At 38.6% G+C, this 23179-nt stretch overlaps 1 long non-coding RNA gene across 1 annotated transcript in view; it reads left to right on the top strand.

The window, feature by feature from the left end:
* LOC139167582 (uncharacterized) overlaps positions 1 to 23179 on the top strand; it is a 156280-nt gene that overhangs the window by 47276 nt on the left and 85825 nt on the right. Inside the window, exon 2 of the long non-coding RNA XR_011559158.1 lies at positions 14144 to 14259. This is a non-coding gene — a long non-coding RNA (uncharacterized lncRNA). The remainder of the gene's footprint in view (positions 1 to 14143; positions 14260 to 23179) is intronic.

The raw sequence follows: 23179 nt of genomic DNA, 5'->3' as shown, positions 1-23179 counted from the left end.
GGCATGTATTGGTTTTTATTGTGATCCTGATAAGCTTGGGAGGGCAGAGATTTGAACCTGGATCCCCTATATACTTTGTTAATCTGTCTCCTTAGCTTGGCATTTTGTAGTCCCAGTATGTCCTCCCACTTTCTGGAGAGCTTAAATGACCTCTCTGCTAAAGAGTTTCATTTTATGAGCAAGAGTTGACTGTTGATAGATATCATTGCATTTTAATTATTTTAATTCCTCAAAGGGCTCTGGCACTCTGCCTGATTTGTAATAATAATAATAATAATAATAATAATAATAATAATAATAATAATAATAATAATTTATTAGATTTGTATGCCGCCCCTCTCCGAGGACTCAGGGTGGCTCACAACATAACAATAATGCAGTACAAATACAAATCCAATATTAAAAAGTTAAGAAACTAATTTAGAAATACATTGTCATAGCAATCATCAACTACATACACATACACATTCAGTCCAACCCTGTAACTCTGGGTTGCAGGTATTGCTGATCAAAAGGAAGGCATTTAGACAGAATGGTTTAGGTTTCCATGACTTTTGTGACTGTCATTGATTTTCAGTATGCATTCCCTCATTTCTAATGTAATGATTGGTATTTAGGGCAGCAAAGAAACTTTTTGTATTTTTCTACAGGTAATCCTTGACTTACAACAGTTCCCTTAGTGAACATTCAAAGTTACAATGTCACTGAAAAAAGTGACTTATGACCATTTTCCACATGATCATTGCAGCATCCTCACGGTAATGAGAGACCGGCTGAGGCGAAGCACCCCTCGATGTGAGTGATGTTGAGCTGGCCATGCCCACCCAGTCACATGACCACCCAGCCATGCCTATCCGGCTGGTCATTAGTACAGAGAACCAGTTGTTAAATGATTTGAATCCCACCACTGAAACAATAAATAATAAAAAATTAACAAGAAAAATGGACACAGCCAGGAATGGAATTTTCATAATTTAACCACTAGGCTAAAATTCAGAATTATTGCTGGTTATATGCAGAAATAATCTAAATCTTCACAGATGTAACATCGCTTTCCAAATCTTCAAACTGTTTCATTCTTCATCTTTAAATGTAAATGATTGGAGGAAAGCTCTTCTACAATCACTTCTCAAATTTAAAAAATCTGGAGCAAACATTTAAAAGGATTGCAAGGGGAGGAACCACAAGAGACAATTTAAGGAGGAAATGGGGTGTATTTACTGGGTTAGAGTCTTAATTTTACTTTAGTGAAGGAATTATATCTGAAAATACACTTTGCAACTTAGGTAGGTATTGAAAATACATCTGGCAGCCTAGGACCTCCAAGGGAGACGGGCGGTTAAGAAGTGTGATAAATCAATAAATTAATTAATAATGCAGTGTTATTGATAGATACCATGTGATAATAAGTTGGTAAGGCATTTTCAGATATTTTAAACCAACAGAAAAAAACATTGGAGAGGTAGTAAAAATAGGACACAATGTGCAGGAACATGATCTATCTTAAGCATCCCTCTGCAGATGAAAATGTGCCTTTTAATACAGTGTCTTATCAAGTTTGCTATGGATAAAATAAACTAGTTCAGCAGGAGTCTCCAGTGGTAATTTCATGTTGCATGCCCCAACATTTCAATTTTCCTAAGTTGCAAACCTGGTAGAAATGATGCTTATTTGTTCCATTGTTGGTCTGAGTAGCTGTCTCACCCAGAAATCTTCCAAAACTTCTCAGAAGTATTGGGGCAAATGCTTAGGTAAGCGAGCAGATACAAAAACTAACTAATCAGATCATATGCTCCAGCAGGCATAGGAAAGTCAGCACGGACGCACATTGCTGGATTTTGACACACTGGTGTTGGCACTGCTATGTTTGAGCACGCACCAAACAGGTGCAGCAATTAATCAGCGAAGACAAGGTTACACATAGGAATGTATAAAATGTCTCAGGCTCAGAACAAAGTTCAAATCTTTTTGAGTGATAGCATTTTGAGGTTTCTGGACAAAGAAAAGCATCTCTAGTTATGACTATTGTGCCTACCGTCCCTGTCCTTCTGCCCTATTATCCTTTTAATCACTTCTTTATACTTTGTTATGTTAATACAAACTATAACTCTATACTTGTTTGACAAATACAATAAAATAATATAAAAATAAAATAAATAAACGTCACATGTACTGAACTCAATGTATAGGACCAAAAGTTTGGTCCTGAAGCAAAACCAAAACACTCCGTTTTGAGTTTTGTTCCAGCACAGCAAAGCCAATTTAGACTATTCCAGCAGGATGTTTTTGAGTGAGACTATTTTGTCCTGAACACTGAAAATGTCATTGACTGCATCATACAAGTTCCTAATTCTGGAGGATGAAGCTATGTAAGCTATGATCAGTTCCTCAGTGTTGATTTATAGTCATCCAGTTATTACTGTGCTTATATAACAGAACAAGGCTTTACTAGACCAGTGATTTTCAATCTTTTTTGAGCCATGGCACATTTTTTACATTTACAAAACCCTGGGGTACATTGAGTGGGGGGGGGGGGGGCTAAAAAAAGTTTGGACAAAAAAAATTTCTTTCTCTTCTTCCCTTTCGCTCTATTTTCTTTTTTTTCTCTCTATCTCCATCCCTCTTTCTTTCTCCCTTCCTTCCTTCCTCTCTTTTTTGCTCTCTTTCTCCCTCCCTCCCTCCCTCTATGTCTTTCTCTCTCCCAACTTCCCTCCCTCTCTTTCTCTCTCTCTCTCTTTCTTTCTCTCTCTCTCTTTCTTTCTCTCTCTCTCTTGTTCTCTCTCTTGCTTTCTTTCTCTCTCTCTCTCTTGCTTTCTTTCTCTATCTCTCTCTCTCTTTCTTTCTTTCTCTCTCTTTCTTTCTCTCTCTCTTGTTTTCTTTTTCTCTCTCTTGCTTTCTTTCTCTCTCTCTCTTGCTTTCTTTCTCTCTTTCTCTTTCTTTCTTTCTCTCTCTCTCTCTCTCTCTTGCTTTCTCTCTCTTTCTTTCTTTCTCTCTCTCTCTCTCTCTCTCTTTATTTCTTTCTCTCTCTGAGCTTCGCGGCACACCTGACCATGTCTCATGGCACACTGGTTGAAAAACACTGTACTAGACGACACTATATCAGTAATAGGAAAATAGACTACACACCATAAACTAATATTTTTCTTTCAGGTGATGTGTTCTATCGCCTGTATTGGAGATTTAAAGGTGAAACCATCTGATTTCTGAATATGGAATGAGAAAAGAGCATGGCCCATCTCATTCTTTAGTAACAAAATTCCTTGAAAGAACATGAATCATTGTGATTATTTCACAACTCTCCTTTCTGTTGGCAATTTGGTTCCTTCATTTGGAAATCTGGAAACAAAAGCCTAGGACAGTGGTGGCGAAGCTTCTTTTTTGCTTGGGTGCCAAAAGGGCATACACATACACAATAGCATGTGCGCTATGGCCACCCCCATAATACAATGCCCTCACCCTGCGCATGCACTCACACACACCCAAGCTGCCTTCCCACACATGCGTACAGACCTCACTGAAGCCTCTGGACTTCCAGTACGCCCATTTTTGCCCTCCCCAGGCTTCAGGAAAGCCTCCTGAAACCTAGGGGAGGCAAAAATGAACTTCCAGATGGACTATTTTTCACTTTCCCCAGGCTTCAGAAGGGCTGGGAGGGCAGAAAACAGCCCAACCAGAGGTTTGTTTCCAAATTTCCAGTGGGCCTGTTGGGTTTGTTTTTTGCCATCCACGGGCTCCTGAGGCTTTCCTGATGCTTGGGGAGGGTGAAAAAGGCTTCCCTCTGCCCTCTGGAACTCTGAAAATCAGCTAGTGCACACTGGAGCTGACATAGGGCAACACCTTGCATGCCCTCAAATATGGCTCTACATGCCACCTCTGGCACACGTGCCATAGGTTCACCATCATGGGCCTATGACTTGCACTCAAAAGAAATTAAGATCATAGAAACATAGAAGACTGACGGCAGAAAAAGACCTCATGGTCCATCTAGTCTGCCCTTATACTATTTCCTGTATTTTATCTTACAATGGATATATGTTTATCCCAAGCATGTTTAAATTCAGTTACTGTGGATTTACCAACCACATCTGCTGGAAGTTTGTTCCAAGGATTTACTACTCTTTCAGCGAAATCATGATCTATTCAAATAATCTGATTATGAATTATTTTCTTACCTTCCAAAGTAAGCTCTCATATCCACGTGATATCTGGTGGTGCAGTTTTAGGACATCAAAAGGCATTCCCCAGCCTGTTATTTCCACGTGTGTTGGAACCACAACTCCCATAAAACTATTAAATTGAGGAAAGCCGAGCTACTTGAAAGGGCTTGCCCCAATTTTGTGCTGAATGAATTACGCTGTCCTGCCTCCAACCTTCCAGGAAACTATTTTGCAGAAAATATGTTAATTGTGAAATTTTATTTTATATTCAGGGAAATATGTCACTTTATTTTATGCTTAGATACAAAGTCAAGTCAAGCTTGTTCAAGTAATACACTATTTGGATTCAAGCCCTGGTATTTTACTGATCTTTGATACAGTGCCTAGCTACTGCAGGTTTTGTAGAAGTAAACAGCAACATACTACATAGAGCACATGTCCTGTTATGAGTTATGGCCTGAATGGCTATGAGCTCAAACTAATAATCTGGACAGAGGATGGCGGCAGTGAGTGGTAATAATCTTCCCAGATACCCACATTGCCTTACAAAATTTCTTTTAGATTAAGAATGTTTTTGCAGGGATGTATAAACAAACTATTAAATTGGAAACAGAACTTTAAGCAGGGATTCTATGCTGGTGTTGCCTGTATCCCAGGCTCTAACAATATTAAGAGCAAACCCTTTCCTCACTGTGAGAAGCAATAAGCATAAGGTTATTGGCACCAAAAGACCTCTCAATTTGTCTCAATGTTATGTGGTTTTCATTTGGATCATGCATTTGTCTTGCCGTTAATCTTGTAGTATACGGAAAGAGAAAACTTTCTTTCTCGGCCTGGATTCTATTAAAAGATGGAATTTCCCAGTACACCATACCTCTCTCCCTCATAGTTGGAACCAGCAGACTAGAGCCACAGCAGGCTTTGAGCATATGCAAAAAGTTGCTCCAGAGTCCAGAATCACAGATATTTAATCCCAAGTGATATAAAATGGCTTCCTTCCAGTTACGATATACAGTGGTACCTCTTCATACGAACTTAATTGGTTCCAGGAGGAGGTTCATAAGGTGAAAAGTTCGTAAGATGAAACAATGTTTCCCATAGGAATCAATGTAAAAGCAAATAATGCGTGCAAATCCTTCAGGAAAATCCCAAAGTTTAGAAGGGAGGCGAACAGAGGGCAGGGAGGAGCAGCTAAAGGGGGCAAGAAGAAGCAAGGCTAGGCTAAAGGGTGAGTGGGAAGGAAGAAAGGCAAGGGGGCGCCCCTCCCTTTTCTTTCTTCAAAAGACACCATTTCAGGGCCTCTGCAAGCATGTTGTTCTCTGCAAAATCTTTCCTCCTCCAAGCCGCCCCTCCCTTTTCTTTCTTCAAAAGACACCCTTTCAGTGCCTTTGCAAGCACGTTGTTCTCTGCAAAATCTTTCCTCCTCCAAGCCGCCCCTCCCTTTTCTTTCTTCAAAAGACACCCTTTCAGTGCCTTTGCAAGCACGTTGTTCTGTGCAAAATCTTTCCTCCTCCAAGCCGCCCCTCCCTTTTCTTTCTTCGAAAGACACGTTTCACTGCCTCTGCAAGCACCCTGTTCTCTGCAAAATCTTTCCTCCTCCAAGCTGCCCCTCCCTTTTCTTTCTTCAAAAGACACCCTTTCAGTGCCTTTGCAAGCATTGTTCTATGCAAAATCTTTCCTCCTCCAAGCCGCCCCTCCCTTTCTTCAAAAAAGGGGGGGGAAAGAAACCCCTTCATCCCAGCAGCAGCTACTTGGGTTCGTAAGGTGAAAATAGTTCAGAAGAAGAGGCAAAAAAATCTTAAACACCGGGTTCATATCTTGAAACATTCGTTAGAAGAGGCGTTCGTAAGATGAGGTACCACTGTATAGGGTTTTTTTGTCTAAACATTTTTTATATTTTTCTCCACATTTATTTATTTATTTATTTGTTTATTTATTTATTTATTTATTGGATTTGTATGCCGTCCCTCTCCGCAGACTCGTGGCGGCATACATCAAAAACATTCATAACATCACATATACTTTCAATATGTATATATTATCACTTTAAAACAATAATACAATAACCTAAATTACATTACATTTTTTATTTTTATTATTCAATCTATCTCAATCTTCCATCTCTCCTCAATTTCTATCTCAGCTGGCTATTCCATCTCTAATACCTACTTTCTTACACCTTCTCTCCCCTTTTCTACTACCATCTCCTTCCTTCCTTCCTTCCTTCCTTCTTCCTTCTAGACCTCCCCTTCTACTCTTTCTCCTATCTCTCCTTCTTTCCTACTTCCTCTTATACCCTCTAAATTCTTCCCTGAGTGGATAATTCTAATTACAATTTATTATTATTATTATTTGTCTCCCCACTGAAAACATACATAGGCCAGGATGTATATTTTTTAAGGAACTCTGCTCAGTCAGCAAATTATGATACTTCATCTGAATGCAGAATGACTAGCAAATAAGAAATTTTTCAGCTTCACTCCTAGCTTACATTAATTCCCATCACATGTTAATGTTGCTCAATACTTTCCAAATAATTAAATTTCTCTGACGAGATTATAATAACTTTAATTTTGCAGATTTAAAGCAGAGCAGACTCCTGAGATTATGCATTTTTCAACCCAAAATATTGACAGCATAACATATTAAACAGAAATGTACAATTTACGTGTACAACTTATCAGGAAAGACTTAATGAACTCAATCTGTATAGTCTGGAGGACAGAAAGGGGGGACATGATCGAAACATTTAAATATGTTAAAGGATTAAATAAGGTTCAAGAGGGAAGTGTTTTTAATAGGTGATAAGTGAATACAAGAACAAGGGGGCACAATGTAAGGTTAGTTGGGGGAAAGATCAGAACAACGTGAGAAAATATTATTTTACTGAAAGAGTAGTAGATGCTTGGAACAAACTTCCAGCAGACGTGGTTGGTAAATACACAGTAACTGAATTTAAACATGCCTGGGATAAACATATATTCATGCTAAGATAAAATACAGGAAATAGTATAAGGGCAGACTAGATGGACCATGAGGTCTTTTTCTGCCTTGAATCTTCAGGGTTCAAGCACACATGTGCACCCTACAATCAGCTGGCTGGCATGCATGCACATGCCATTTGTTGGCACTGCTGCGCGTATGAAGGATAGCTGATCATCATGTGTGCATGTATGCCAGAAACCCAGAAGACAAACAGGCAAGGTTGCACATGCTGGGCAACATGGCTTCACATGCCACTTTTGACACGCATGCCATAGGTTCACCATCATGGCCCTAAGCTAACCCGGCAATTAGTGTCCCACACCGAACTCTTAAGAATGCTTTTTTTCCCCTTGAAATTTGGTGCTTTACTGAACCTGGAAGCCTAGGTGAATGAATGGGATGGCATCTAGCTCAGTAAAGGGCTGAAATAATAATAATAATAATAATAATAATAATAATAATAATAATAATAGAGCTGGGGTGGCGCAGCAGGTAGAGTGCTGTACTGCAGGCCACTGAAGCTGACTGTAGATCTGAAGGTCAGTGGTTCAAATCTCATCACCGGCTCAAGGTTGACTCAGCCTTCCATCCTTCCGAGGTGGGTAAAATGAGGACCCAGATTGTGGGGGCAATATGCTGGCTCTGTTAAAAAGTGATATTGCTAACATGTTGTAAGCCGCCCTGAGTCTAAGGAGAAGGGCGGCATAAAAATTGAATAAATAAATAAATAATAATAATAATAATAATTTATTATTTAATTATTTTTATTATTATTATTATTATTATTATTATTATTATTATTATTATTATTATTATTATTAATTAGATTTGTATGCCGCCCCTCTCCAAAGACTCGGAGCGGCTCACAACAGTAATAAACAATGTAGACAAATCCAATACTTTAAAACTATCTAAAAACCCTTATCGCTGGAACTGGAGCAACACCACTTTCTCAACAACTTTCCCCATAAAGATAAGGTTGGAGAGTTGACAATAATTGTTAAGTACGGCTGGGTCCAGGGAAGGCTTCTTGAGGAGGGGGGCGCACAAGTGCCTCCTTTACTACCACACTGTGGGCGTGGTTTATTTTGTGGATATGGCTTGCTGGCCATGTAACCAGGTGTTAGTGGCTTGATCATGTGACCCGGGGGTGTTTTAAAGGTCATGTGACTGGCTTAAAGATGGCCAACTTGACATCACTCACTTCAACGGTTTGGGTTAGGGTTAGGGTGCCTGGCCTCTCCTTACCTCAATGAGATACAATTTCCCTATCTATTTACTATTACTGAACATCCAAAATATACTGTTTAATTTTATGTATATATGCCATATATGTATATACGTATTACAACACAGCCACACAAAAATATACATTACCTACTATATAAACTGTATGTGAATGTACACACACAGAGAGAGAGAGAGAGAGAGAGAGAGAGAGAGAGAGAGAGAGAGAGAGAGAGAGAGAGAGAGAGCTCTTCCAAAATTATACATATGCAACTTCATTTACTGCAATAGGAAAAACATACCCAGAGCCCAGAAGGGGGGAAAAGGGAAAAAAGGAAAATAATTTCTACCGGTTCTACGTAGCTGACTGTACCCATAGTAGCCAATCACTGGTCTAGCTACTAGTCAAGATGAATGCGGAACTTTTCCTTTCAAAGGCAATCACTGAACATCACTTATTGAAAAGCAGAAGAGGGAAATATCCATATTGGCTCCTGGAATTATTTTGCCTGAGACTAAGAATAGAATAGAATAGAACAGAATAGAATAGAATAGAATAGAATAGAATTTTTATTGGCCAAGTGTGATTGGACACACAAGGAATTTGTCTTGGTGCATATGCTCTCAACGTACATAAAATAAAATATACATTTGTCAAGAATCATGTGATACAACACTTAATGATTGTCATAGGGGTCAAATAAGCAATGAAGAAGCAATATTAATAAAAATCTTAGGATATACGCAACAAGTTACAGTCATACAGTCAACATGGGAGGAAATGGGTGATAGGAATGATGAGAAAAACTAGTAGAATAGAAGTGCAGATTTAGTAGAAAGTCTGACAGTTTTGAGGGAATTATTTGTTTAGTAGAGTGATGGCGTTCCGGAAAAAACTGTTCTTGTGTCTAGTTGTCTTGGTGTGCAGTACTCTGCAGTGACGTTTTGAGGGTAGGAGTTGAAACAATTTGTGTCCAGGATGCGAGGGGTCAGTAAATATTTTACCCGCCCTCTTTTTGACTCGTGCAGTATACAGGTCCTCAATGGAAGGCAGATTGGCAGCAATTGTTTTTTCTGCAATTCTGATTATCCTCTGAAGTCTGTGTCGGTCCTGTTGGGTTGCAGCACCAAACCAGACAGTTATAGAGGTGCAGATGACAGACTCAATGATTCCTCTGTAGAACTGAATCAGCAGCTCCTTGGGCAGTTTGAGCTTCCTGAGGTGGCGCAGAAAGAACATTCTTTGTTGTGCTTTTTTGATGATGTTTTTGATGTTAGGTGACCATTTTAGGTCTTAAGCAGCAGTGGGGTGCCTCTGCCACATACCACCAAAGCCATTCATATGTGCCATTATTCTAGAACATGAAGTAGAAATCTCTCCATCTATTCCTGGCAATAAAAAATATGCTGACAAAATAACTAAGAATTCTCTGTCTTTTCAAGACAACCCAAATTTGTTAACCTAATGGTAGGACTCTGTGAGACTGGTTTTCCACCATTTCTTGTGCACTTTCTCCAAGAAACAAGGAATTGGATTGTGTGGTTTTTGGTCAAACTCTGAAAGCTTTTCCTCATTCATAGCAGCCACTCTGATACTTATTTAGAACAATTATTCCTATTTTTGTGTACAGAAATACAAATCAAAGAAAATGTACACCCGTACCCTATGATAATAGTTAGTTTCTGAATTTTATGAGATACACTTGACAAGAATTGAATGAGAAAGTATAAAACTGAACTTGTATAATTTCTATCTTATTAAAAAATGATCTAGTACCTTGGTATGGATCCATGTTTCAGTTTGACAAGCAGTGCACATAATAGCTAACATTTTTTTTAAAATATGTACTCAGACCCATAAGCTATATAACAGAAGAGCAGTAACATTTGATAGTTCCAGTGTGATGTTAAATTACTTTAGAATTCATAACAAACTATATATATAATGCCAGTCTACCTTATGATTAAATGTATTGATTGATTGATTGATTGATTGTTAGAGTTGAAAGGGACCATGCAGGTTATCAAGTCCAACCCTCTGCCTGAGCAGGAATCCTAAAGCACCCCAGCCAAATGGCAGTCCAATCTCGTCTTGAAAGTGTCCAGAGTTGGGGAGTTCACAACATCCGCAGGCAGGTTGTTCCACTGGTTGATCGCTCTGACCGTCAGGAAGTTCTTCCTTACTTCTAGGTTGAATCTCTCCTTGGTCAGCTTCCAGTAATTGTTCCTCTGGTCCTCTGGTGCTCTGGAGAATAGAGTGGCCCCCTCCTCTCTGTGGCAACCCCTCATATACCTGTATACAGCTATCATGTCCCCTCTGGCCCTCCTTTTCTCTAGGCTATCCATGCCCAGTTCCTGCAATCTCTCTTCGTAAGTCTTGGTTTCAAGTCCCCTAATCATTTTGGTTGCCCTTTTCTGCACCTTTTCCAGAGTTTCAATGTATCTTTTGAAGTGTGGTGACCAGAATTGGATGCAATATTCCAGATGTGGTCTGACCAGGGCGTAGTAGAGTGGTATTAATGCTTCCCTGGTCTTGGAGTGTATCCCCTTGTTGATGCAGCTTAGGATAGTGCTGGCTTTTTTGGCTGCTGCTGCACATTGCTGGCTCATGCTTAGTTGATTATCCATTTGAAGAGGCAGTTTTGCGCAAGGGCAAAATAAAGCTCAAGATATATATGTAGCACAACATTCAGTGTCATGGGAATCTCATTTTTCTTTGCTGCAATAAATATGCTTCTGGTTCTCATTTTGAGTTTAAAACAGTAAACAATGGTCAATAGGCATTCAGAAGTCAAAGACACAAGGAAAAGACTTTCCCCAAAGCAGGGAGTGTAATTTTAGTCCTCTATATATATTTTTTCTTGGCTATCAGAATTATGCAAAATAATAGCATGCAAATTGCTTTATTAGCATATTTTTCATCGATTGCCATAATCTTGCTTTTTAGCCAACCTCTTTTTGTTCCAACCTGCTCTTCTCTGTACAATTTGACACTCCGAGTCCTGATAGATACCGGATGTGATTGCAGTGCTTGTCAGTCGCTGGATACAGAAAACCTGAGTGACTGGCACAAATGTGGCATGCTTCATTCTGAAGTAGTTCACCTCAGTTGAACTTTGTCCATTGAAAAATAGGGGTGGAGTACCTCTTCCATCTCAATAGTAACCAATACCAAACTTACAAATACTTCACACTTTTGCTCAGGTTCTGTTCAGAATAGATATGCATACAATTTGCTCTTTTTGCACTCTTATTATTTAAATCAATGAACACTGAAATGAAAAGATTTTAGCAATGTGGTTTTTTAAAAACCTGTAGGCTGTTTTGTGGCAGATTTGCCTAACTAGTGTCTTTTATCAGTTTTATTCTACTAACTACTGTAGGATAAATAGAATTTATCTCACTTGCACTTTCTTTGCCTTCTCTACTGGTAATAGAGATGGGAAAATTGGAAATGGATAAGGAGAACGAGAACCGTCTTTAAATAAAAATATAAATGCATGCTGAACAATCTTCCAGAATCTTATTTAAGGAGGGGGGTTATTTCTTCTTCTTCTTAGTGTCATTTTCTCTTTCATCTTGTCCCTAAATGGCCCACGCTGAAAAAAATTCTGCTAGCAGTTGCTCAACTGGAATGAGGACAAGTTGTTTTCAGTGGCCCCCTTCCAAATGCTTGTGCTGTAACTTCTATCATGACCAGCCTCTGGAGACATATCTGAACTAAATTTTGGATGCTTCCCTCAGCATGCCACTTACTTTTCTCTTTCGGTCCTCTCAAGACCATCACAAATCCAGCAGGAGCCAAAAACAGATAACAGTTAAGGGCAGATGCATCCTTTTTGTCTTACACATCTAAAAAGGTCCAGTTCATCTCGGATGTTGCAATGGCGAAGGAGTCAAATCTCCTTTCAAGTTTAAGGAATGGTGATGAATGAGATAGGACAGCGCACTGATGAGGAGCCACAGATCAGTCTTGTATGGAAGGAATACTCACCCAGCAAAAAGCAGTAGAGACAAGGGGTGGATTGCTTGGAGAGAAGAGTTGGGTTATCAAATCAGCCTACAGACCAGATAGGAAAGTGGAAAGTCCACAAGTTAGATTAAGTTGCAGCAGAGGTGGGCTGCTAAGGTGGAACGGTGAGGTGTGCTCGCCCCCATGGCTCTGAGTGCTAGCGGAGTCCAGTGCAATTATGCTACTGCACCTAGGCAGGTAGCAAAATCGCATGCGGACACCTGCGGCGCACCTGTGTGTCTGTGCATGATTTCACTACCTGCCCAGGTGCAGTACATAATTGCGCTGGACTCCGCTACCACTCAGAGCCACGGGGGTGAGCACACGTCACCGTTCCACCTCTGAGTTGCAGGCTGGAGACATCGCAGTCCTGTGCAAAATTGTCTTTCTATGGTATGGGCTGAAATGATATCATCAAATAGATATGTTAAATCTAAGCAACCAAATATTATATTTATCTGAGTGGTTCTTCAATATGTTATCTTGATCTTTACAAGCAAAGTTGGAATATACTTGCAATATAGAAAGAAAGAAAAAAGCTTCAGTATACCATTTTGGAACAATATTCACAAGCAGCTGTCAAGGGATGTGTGAGCACATTTTAAAGTTGAAAAAGACAGCTTACTATTAATTACACCTCCTACAGCTTTGCCATCAGCTGCTGAAAAATCTCCTTAGCTAACCTGAGATTTTGGTTTACTTGCCTTCATGTATAGCTTCAGGTATAGGAACTAATGTGGTTTTTTAACTACTCTTTTGCAATATTTATCAAAACCAAATATATTGTAACAACTTGCCATTTTTCAGTTTTAAATATTACTAAAAACTTTACTTACTGGCTTCTACGCTTCAATGTTCAGTGAAATCTATTTCTTTACAGATCCACTTTAAGCAACTTCTTTGTATTTTTAAATCTTTGCTCCTTCTTCCTTTTAATTTGTGTTGTCAGTTATCATCTTCCCTTTGCCAATACCTTCCTCTTTGCTATATCACATTAATTTTTTTAAATTCTATTTTCCCATTTTTCTGATATTTGCTGTTTCTTCCCCTTTTCTTTTCTGAACTTCATTTGTATTCCTTCAATTGGTTTTAGTTTTGTTAAAAACCCAGAGTTGCTTGGCAAGTGAACAACAATATAAATGGAATAAAATAAAATAAAAACTTTTGGTGAAAATATATTCTTTATTTAACCAGTCTATAACATCCAGTTATATATACTGTACTGTTATTTTAGATTCCAACTATTAGATTTGTTACTATATATTGTTTTTATCATTGCTGTGAGCCGCCTCGAGTCTACGGAGAGGGGCGGCATACAAATCTAATAAATAATAATAATAAATAATATATTGCTCAAAATTATAGTAATTTTTTTTTTGGAACATATGTCCACCTCTCTCACTTTTTCCTTTCCTTTTGCATGTTCTTTCTCCTTATTCAGCACAGTTATAAATGTTTAGTTTAGAATGCTAAACAAAAGTATTTCATTTCTGCATTGTAATTTATAACTACAACATTCTATTTTTCTGAGGGCCAACTTGTACTTAACGTCTTGTGAGCATATAAGTGACAGCTGCAGTCTACCCACAAATTGCATCCAGGTAATCAGGATCACATCTGTTTAGCCTTTAGGGATGATACAAGGAGTGGCAACCACAAAGGCAGGCCGGAGCTCTTAGAGTACTTAGGGTTGCTTTTAATTCACATTTTTATTGTAATTCCATATTTCCCATCATTTACACTGTTCTTTTGAACTTGACAGATGGTGCCAATTTCCACAGCCAGTAGCTTCCTATCTGACAGATGGAATAAGCTTCCTTGCGGTGGGCCAAAAATGTTGGACAGACCATTGCAGATAACAAGCTCAATTTTGGCAAGGTAATGGAGAATTGACTGGACTTTTTGATGATGTCGCTAAAGGTTAAAAAATTACTACTGCTTAAATGTAATGTAAACTTCCAAGAAACACTGGGAAGAATGTTTGATTACACCAAGTGTTGCCACCCAGAGAATTCTTTGGATTACCAGACTTCTTTTATATAAAAGAGTTGGGACAAAACTACCAAGACTTGATGTAATTGATTGTCTCTTAGGCGTGGTCCATAAAGCCCCAAATTCAAATGTTATCACATCACCTAATCAGTCATAATTTCATTAGTTTCAGACTCTGATTTCAGGATAATCATCTCCTATATAGGACTATATATTACTAGCATTAAAAAAAGTGAAAGCAACATCTAGGACAGTGATGGCGAACCTTTTTTTCCTTGGATGCTGAAAAAGCATGTGCGTATGCTATTGTGCATGTGTGAGTGTCCACATCCATAATTCAATGCTTGGGCGGGGCGAAAACAGCTTCCCTTATTTATTTATTTATTTTATTTATTTATTTATTTATTTATTTATTGGATTTGTATGCCGCCCCTCTCCATAGACTCGGGGCGGCTAACAACAGTAATAAAACAGCATGTAACAATCCAATACTAAAACAACTAAAAAAAAAACCCCTTATTATAAAACCAAACATACATACAAACATACCATGCATAAAATTGTAAAGGCCTAGGGGGAAAGAATATCTCAGTTCCCCCATGCCTGGCGGCAGAGATGGGTTTTAAGAAGCTTACGAAAGGCAAGGAGGGTGGGGGCAATTCTAATCTCTGGGGGGAGTTGGTTCCAGAGGGCCGGGGCCACCACAAAGAAAGCTCTTCCCCTGGGTCCCACCAAATGACATTGTTTAGTTGATGGGACCCAGAGAAGGCCCACTCTGTGGGACCTAACTGGTCGCTGGGATTCGTGCAGGCCGGAGGCCCTCTGGAGGATGGAAACAGCCTGTTTCCAAACTTCTGGTGGGCCAGTAGGCTCAGGTTTCACCCTCTCTAGGCTCCAAAGGCTTCCCTGGAGCCAGGGGAGGGCAAAAATACCCTCCCCCATCCCCCCCAGAGGCTTTTTGGAAGCCATAAACATCCTCCCAGAGCCAAATAATCACCTGGTTGGAACGCACATGAATGTTGGAGCTGAACTAGGGTAACAGCTTGCATGGCAGCAGATATGGTTCTTTGTGCCACCTCTGGTACCCGTGCCATAGGTTCACCATCACTGATCTAGGAGTTCTTGCATTGAATTACAAAGTAAAGCAATAATGATTTAGCTCCAAAATATTCTAGCATGAGCAAAATATAATTTCGCTTGGGCAAAAAGAATCGCATTGCTTTGCACCAAGAATATGTTCTATTGCCCAGAAAAAGTACAAAAACTCTTTTTAGCCATGAGAAGAAGAACAAATTCATAGAGGATCTTAGTTTGCAGAAACTTTAAGAAGGCTTCTCAATGATGGAAGTCTTTGGCTTTTGGGGTTTGTCAAGGGAAGCTCTGTTAGTGTGTCTGTTTTGTTACCGCTTAAAGTATATTTTTCGTTCAGAATTTAGGCCTTTTAATGATTGTCGCCAATTTAAAGATTTCACTTTTTTGCATGCTTTTAATAGTTTCTTGGTTTATAATTTTGTACTTTTATAATGCCCTGTTTCCCCGAAAATAAGTCACCCCCGAAAGTAAGACATAGGAGAGGTTTTGTAGAATTGCCTAATATAAGGCATCCCCCAAAAGTAAGACATGGGAGATGTTTCATTTTGCAGCATTCCTGAACAGAACATATATAACATATATTTGAAGAAAGTATAATTGTTGTACATGGAAATAATGGTACGGTAGTAGTAAGAAATTCTTGATAGGATTCACAGTTTGTCTGGTTATGCTGGTTTCTGATGACAACTACTGGACAGTATACAATAAATGTTCATTTTTTTTGTTCAGCAATAAATGTGAATTCTTCTCCATTGAAAAAAAATAAGACATCCCCTGAAAATAAGACGTAGCACCTCTTTGGGAGCAAAAATTAATATAAGAGGTTGTCTTATTTTCAGGGAAATAGGGTGTTACCATTATCATTTGTAAAATAATTTTTCAAATTTTTGTATATAGTAGAAATCATTGGGGAGGTTTTCAACATGTATTTGGAAAGAAGCATCTGAAAACTAAATTCAGCTCATAGTTCACTGGAAGCAAGCTAATCTGAATGAGGTTGCTGGTCTATGTATTCTTACTGCTAATATACATTATATTCCTTGGCTTTTTTTTTCACTTTTTATGGAATGAACGGCCATATAAATTTAATTAATAAATGAACTATAGTACACATTATCTCTCCAGAATTGGTATTTTCAGTTACATAATAAAGCCTGGGACTTATTAGTAGCCTAATAAATATAACAACATAATTCTGTCAAACTGCCCAAATCAAGTGGAAACCAAATCCTAATGCAACTTTTATTCATCTTTTAACAAACCTGTTTCAGTTTAGTATTTTGACAGTCACATTTGCTTTATTTCATGCTGTTCTATTTGATTCTTTATTTCTCGGGCCTTTTTTGCAATGAACAACTAATGTCCACAACTATTCAAATTATCACAGATAATCCCCACTCGGTTAAAGACCTTGGTATACTAATAACAAAAGATTTAAGTGCCAAAGCCCACTGCAACAATATAGCCAAGAAGGCTTCAAGAGTTGTAAACCTAATCCTACGTAGCTCCTGCTCTGGCAATCTCACACTACGTACCAGAGCTTACAAAACTTTTGCCAGACCCATCCTCGAATACAGCTCATCTGTTTGGAACCCATATCCCATCTCAGACCTTAACACCCTTGAAAATTTCCAAAGAAACTTCACCAGAACAGCCCTTCACTCCTCCACTCGAAATAGAATGCCCTATGAGACTAGACTTTCAATCCTGGGCCTAGAAAGTTTAGAACTAAGACGCCTTAAACAAGATCTAAGTATTGCCCACAAGATCATATGCTGCAACGTTCTGCCTGTCGGCGACTACTTCAGCTTCAACCACAACAACACAAGAGCACACAACAGATTTAAACTTAATATTAACCGCTCCAAACTTGACTGTAAAAAATATGACTTCAGTAACCAAGTTGTCAAAGCGTGGAACTAATTACCAGACTCCATAGTGTCATTTATTTATTTATTTATTTATTTATTTATTTATTTATTTATTTATTTATTATTTGGATTTGTATGCCGCCCCTCTCCGAAGACTCGGGGCGGCTCACAATAAATAGTACAAATCATAAATAATCCAATCAATTAAAATATTAAAGCTTTAAAAACCCCATGTACTAACAGACACACACACAATCATACCATACCCCAAACCCCCAACACTTTACCCTTAGATTATCTACGGTTGACCTATCCAGATTCCTAAGAGGTCAGTAAGGGGCGAGTACAAGTGCACTAGAGTGCCTTCCGTCCTCTGTCCTATTGCTCTCCTATATCTCCTATACCTTTCTTCTATTCCTATATCTCTTCTTCTATTCTTTCATTGATACGTTCTATTACTATATCTTCTTTTCTATTATTTCTTAGATATATTTTACTATGAGTATCTCCTCTATAACTTTCATCATGTATTTTACTATATGTATATAGATATATACCCACTAAAACCCTCATTGTGTATTGGACAAAATAATAAATAAAATAAAATAAATAAACTAGTAGTATAGTACTACATACCATCTTTGTTTTCTGTGGTTTTCTTTTAAGGATTCTGTTTTCTGTCCTTCAGCAAATGCTTGTTGATTTTAGGAATGTTTTCCCTTTAATTCTGAAATAACAATACAGTAAACGTTTTGGATTTTTTTTCTTTTTTAAAATTCTCTACTCTTGAAATCCTCAAAATTACATGTATTTCATATTATCTGCTAATTGTAACACACACAACCAATTACAATTCTGTAGTTGAAATTCTTTAAACAGATGTTTATTTTTAGTCCATTCCAGGGAATAAATGTAATCACCAGTATTGAAAGAAGGCCAATAATAGTACAAAATCAGAAATAACAGGCTAATCACATGCAAAATATAATTATCTGAACCTTCTTATAAGGGAAAACAAGGGAACAGAATTTAGTTGACCTTTCAAAGTTCTTCTCAAAATTTCTGGCCAGAGAAACCCAGTAGGTGGTTATTTGAATTTCTTCAGAAAGAGGTGAAATTATTTGACAGTTTAGCAACAGTAGGATTGCATTACAAACAGGAAAAATTATCTCCTAATATTCTCCTTTAGAATGTAATTGAAGTTTAAGTTGCCAGAAAAATGTCATACTACTGGAGAGAGATTTATACAGTGAAACATTCACATATCCCTTGGCTAAATCTCCCTCATTAAGTTAGCCCAAGTGCACCATACTCCTTTCTTAAGAATTTCTGTGAAATTGTCTTCTTTAAATAAATTTTAACCGCAACTTTCTTTTTCATCAAATCAAATGAGAAAAGCTTCTGGATACTTTTTCTATTAGACTCTATTCAAAACATGACAGAAGGACCACACTGCTTATTATTTAATTTATCCTTAGACATATTTTATATGTGTACTATACTGCCAATCAGTTACAATTTCTGATTTGGGTATCAGAATGTGCGAAGATGCTTCAATCATAAATAAGTCATAATCAAGCACTAATTTATGTTCCCTGGCCCTTTAATTTCTGTTTTACAACCTTGATTCCTTTATTCTAAATTCTATCTAAGCTTAGAACAACAATTACATTGTGTTGAATTTATAAGCACAACACTTGGCTAAGAAAATCATTTTTAGAACTACTGTATCTACATTGGGATGAAGAGCATAACTAATTTTGAAAAAAATAGCCTTACAGCTTTTTGACATCAAACTTAAACATGTTTTTTATCCCCTAGAAAATCTGCTTTATTTAGACTTTTAGAGCTACTGGTATTAGAACAGACCTCACTCACCTCCTCAGTGACAGGATTGGTTTAATTATTCTATAACTATTCCTGAAAATGTGGCTTTCGCTCTGCCTAATTCTGGCTCAGGCAGTTATACAACAGCCTCTGGCAATTTACCCCTTTGTTGAACAGCCCCAGTACAGCCCTGCTGAATATTTAACCTAAAACTTCCCTTTCTTCTCAGTCCAATTATATTTGTTCCACCCATTATTTGACTAATGAGAATAATTGATCCTTGTCCTCTTTATGATATTCTTTTATGCTTCCTGTTCCCGTGGCCCCGTGGATTCTTCTTCTGAACTTGGCAAGGGATGCCAAGTTATCTTAACCTTTCCTCTTGGATGACATGCCTTGCTAAACATTTTTAATATCATCTCTATCGCCTTCTTCCAGAATCCTTTTACATGATTGACTAAATTGCTTTTTTTTTTCCCCTATCCTTTCCTCACAAAGATTTAGAGTCCAGATTGTCGCTTCTTTTGTCATGTTAAGCTCTAACAGTTGCAACAATTACTTCAGCAAACTGACTGACCCCTTACTAATACCCAAAAACTCCAATTACTGCCAAAATGTTTACTAGGCATACCAAGTTTTACTCAGAATATTCTAGAGCAGTGTTTTTCAACCAGTGTGCCGCGAGACATGGTCAGGTGTGCCGCGAAGCTCAGAGAGAGAAAGAAAATAAGAGAGAAAGAAAGAAAGAAAGAAAGAGAAAGAGAGAGAGAGAAAGAAAGAAAGAGAGAGCAAGAGAGAGCAAGAGAGAGAGAAAGCAAGCAAGCAAGAGAGAGAGAGAAAACAAGAGAGAGAATGAAGAGAGAGAAAGAAAGAAAGAAAGAGAATGAGAGAGAGAGAAAGAAAGAAAGAAAGAGAGAGAGAAAGAAAGAGAGAGAGAAAGAAAGAGAGAGAGAGAGAAAGAGAGAGAAAGAAAGAAAAAGAAAGAGAGAGAGAGAAAGAAGGAGGGAAGGTGGGAGAGAGAAAGACAGAGTGAGGTAGGGAGGGAGTGAGAAAGAGAGCAAAAAAGAAGAAGGAAGGAAAAGAGAAAGAAAGAGGGATGGAGAGAGAGAGAAAAAAAGAGAAAGGGAGAGAAAGAGGGAGGGAGAGGGAAATAGAGCGAAAGGGAAGAAGAGAGAGAGAGAGAATTTTTTTGTCCAAACTTTTTTTAGCCCCCCCCCCCCCCCTCAACGTGCCCTATGGTTTTGTAAATGTAAAAAATGTGCCGCGGCTCAAAAAAGGTTGAAAATCACTGTTCTAGAGGAGGGGAAAGATTCACTCAGTTGAAGCCATCATTATTTTATTTTATCGCCTGGTATACATTTTTTCGACTGATTAAAAATTTACTCATATACGGGAGAGCTGTGTTGCTGTCCCTCGCTTTTGTTTCACCCTGACTTCCTTCCTACCGGCTGCTGTTGGCCCCTTTTCCACATCAGGGACATTTTCCAAATATTTTCCACCATTGCTAAAATTTGTTTGGCAGTGAGAATACTGGAAGATTTACAAACCAAGATGGAACATGTTTACCCAGAAATAAAATCCTACGCAGTTCAACAGAACTTACTTCCTAGTAAGGAAGACTATAATTTGAATCTGAAAATAAATTTCTCAGCCTGGTGCTTTGGGGTCGTCCATATTAGGCTGGAAGGACTTTTGCAGCCTAACACACCAAGGAGGTGCCAGGCTATGTCCTTCATTTCTTATGTGTTTATTGAAACAGTGTCATCTAATGGGATTCAGGATGTGTATCATTTCTGTTATGAAGCCTGTCTTGTGGAATAGCATCCCCCATGAGATTTAGATGGTCCTAATCAGTGGTGGGATTCAAACATTTTTATTACTGGTTCTGGTTCTGGTTTACTGGCATGGCTTGTCTTGGTGGGTGTGGCATGGCTTGGTGGGCGGGCATGGCTTGGTGGGCGGGCATGGCAGGGGAAAGATATGTAAAATTTCCATTCCAGTGGTGTAATCCATTTTTTTTACTACCAGTTCTGTGGGTGTGGCATGGTGGGTGTGATGTACCTTGGTGGGTGTGGCTTGGTGGACATAGCAGGGGAAGGATATTGCAAAATCTCCATTCCCACCCCTCTCAGGGGCCAGCCAGAGGTGATTTATTTATGTATTTATTTATTTATCGATCAATCGATCGATCGATTGATTTGATTTGTATGCCGCCCCTCTCTGCAGACTCAGGGCGGCTAACAACAGTAATAAAACAGTATATGACAATAATCCAATACTAAAAACAGTTAAAAACCCATTATATAAACACCAATCATGCATACAGACATACCATGCATAAAATTGTAAAGGCCTAGGGGGAAAGTGTATCTCAATTCCCCCATGCCTGGCGGCAGAGGTGGGTTTTAAGCCACTTATGAAAGGCAAGGAGGGTGGGGGCAATTCTAATCTCTGGGGGGAGTTGGTTCCAGAGGGCCGGGGCCGCCACAGAGAAGGCTCTTCCTCTGGGTCCCGCCAAGCGACATTGTTTGGTTGACGGGACCCGGAGAAGACCCACTCTGTGGGACCTAATTGGTTGCTGGGATTCGTGCAACAGAAGGCGGTCCCTGATATTTGCTGGATCTCCAAACTACTCAAAATTTCTGCTACCAGTTGTCCAGAACTGGTCAGAACCTGCTGAAACCCATCTCTGATCCTAATCTTGCTGGCTTTCCAGAAGGATTTCATGACCTGGCCTTTCTCTTAAGCACTGGGTCCGGGATGCTACAGTGTCTGGGATGCTACATTGATAGCAATGACTTTGTTTCATTTGTTCAAGGAGTTTTGAGATGACTTAATCATTTTAAATTAGTGTCTTCATTTGTTTATATTGTGTTATGCATTATACAATCTACCAATAGTTCTAACTGTATTTGTTACTTTTGACTTCCCATAGATCCTTTTCAAACATCTACAATAGTGAAAGTTTTTTATTCATTTATGATTTTATTTATTTGATTTCTATAGCCATCCAACTCAGCAAGCGTCCCTGTGAGATTCTCACAATACACATGCTAGTCCAAGTAATAAAACCTTTTGGCGATTGATGAGCTGAGATTCTCTCCATTTCTATTATTTTTAAGTGCTTTTGCAGATTTTCTTGGTGCGTTATTGTTAGTTGCACAGTCAGCCAAAGGTTTAGAATTGAACTTAGTATTTTTGTCATCTTTGCAAGGACCTGGGATAGACAAATGTTGTTTAGTGATGTGAAAGGTATCATTGCAGGATGTAAGTTCCAAATAAAGCTGCCTTTTGCAATTGATTGGTGGTGGTTTTGATTGCCATTATTTGCAGTTTATGGTTTTCCTGCAACAACTAATTGGATGGTCCACTGTTTCTTCAGCTTCTTTGCAGAGATAAAATTTGCTGTTTGCCTTCTCAATTCCAGCTTTATATGCACTTGTTCTTAAGGCTTGGTCTTTTCCAGCACAAATTTGCCCATCTACCTCTTTCTTCAATTTTCCTGCTTTTAGCCATTCCCACGTCTTCCTTTTATCTGCTCTGCACACTAGTTTTGTAATTTACTGGCTATGAAGTGGGTTGCCTTGCCATATCTCCTTTCTATTCTTTCGTGTAAGCCAGTTTGATTTCTGGGAGTATTCAGTGACCCTTCATGATGTACTAGCTAGGATCTTCTTCACTGTCCTTCAGATACTCTTCCAATTTTCTTTTTTCTTCTTCAACTCTTATGTGTACATGAAACATTCTACACCCACCAATTTTCCGCGGTAAGTAGAATCTGTCAACATTACTGCATGATGAAGGTTCATCATCATGATTTTTCCATTCTTCCTATTTAAAGGCTTAGTTCAACTTGAATCCAATCCACTATTCCAGCTATGTATCTAATGATTAGAATTGCCCAAGTGTTAATTTCCTTGATGGTATTTCCTCTACTCAGTTTGGACTTTTAAGATCTTCACTTACTTGATGTACTCATTTCTAACCTTCTTCTTGACTTCAGTGTACTTGATGTT

The sequence above is a fragment of the Erythrolamprus reginae genome, chromosome 1 (genome assembly GCF_031021105.1).
Source record: "Erythrolamprus reginae isolate rEryReg1 chromosome 1, rEryReg1.hap1, whole genome shotgun sequence".
NCBI classification, from domain to species: domain Eukaryota; kingdom Metazoa; phylum Chordata; class Lepidosauria; order Squamata; family Dipsadidae; genus Erythrolamprus; species Erythrolamprus reginae.
Note: the sequence above shows the minus strand (reverse complement) of the source record. Positions and strands in the feature narration are given on the sequence as shown.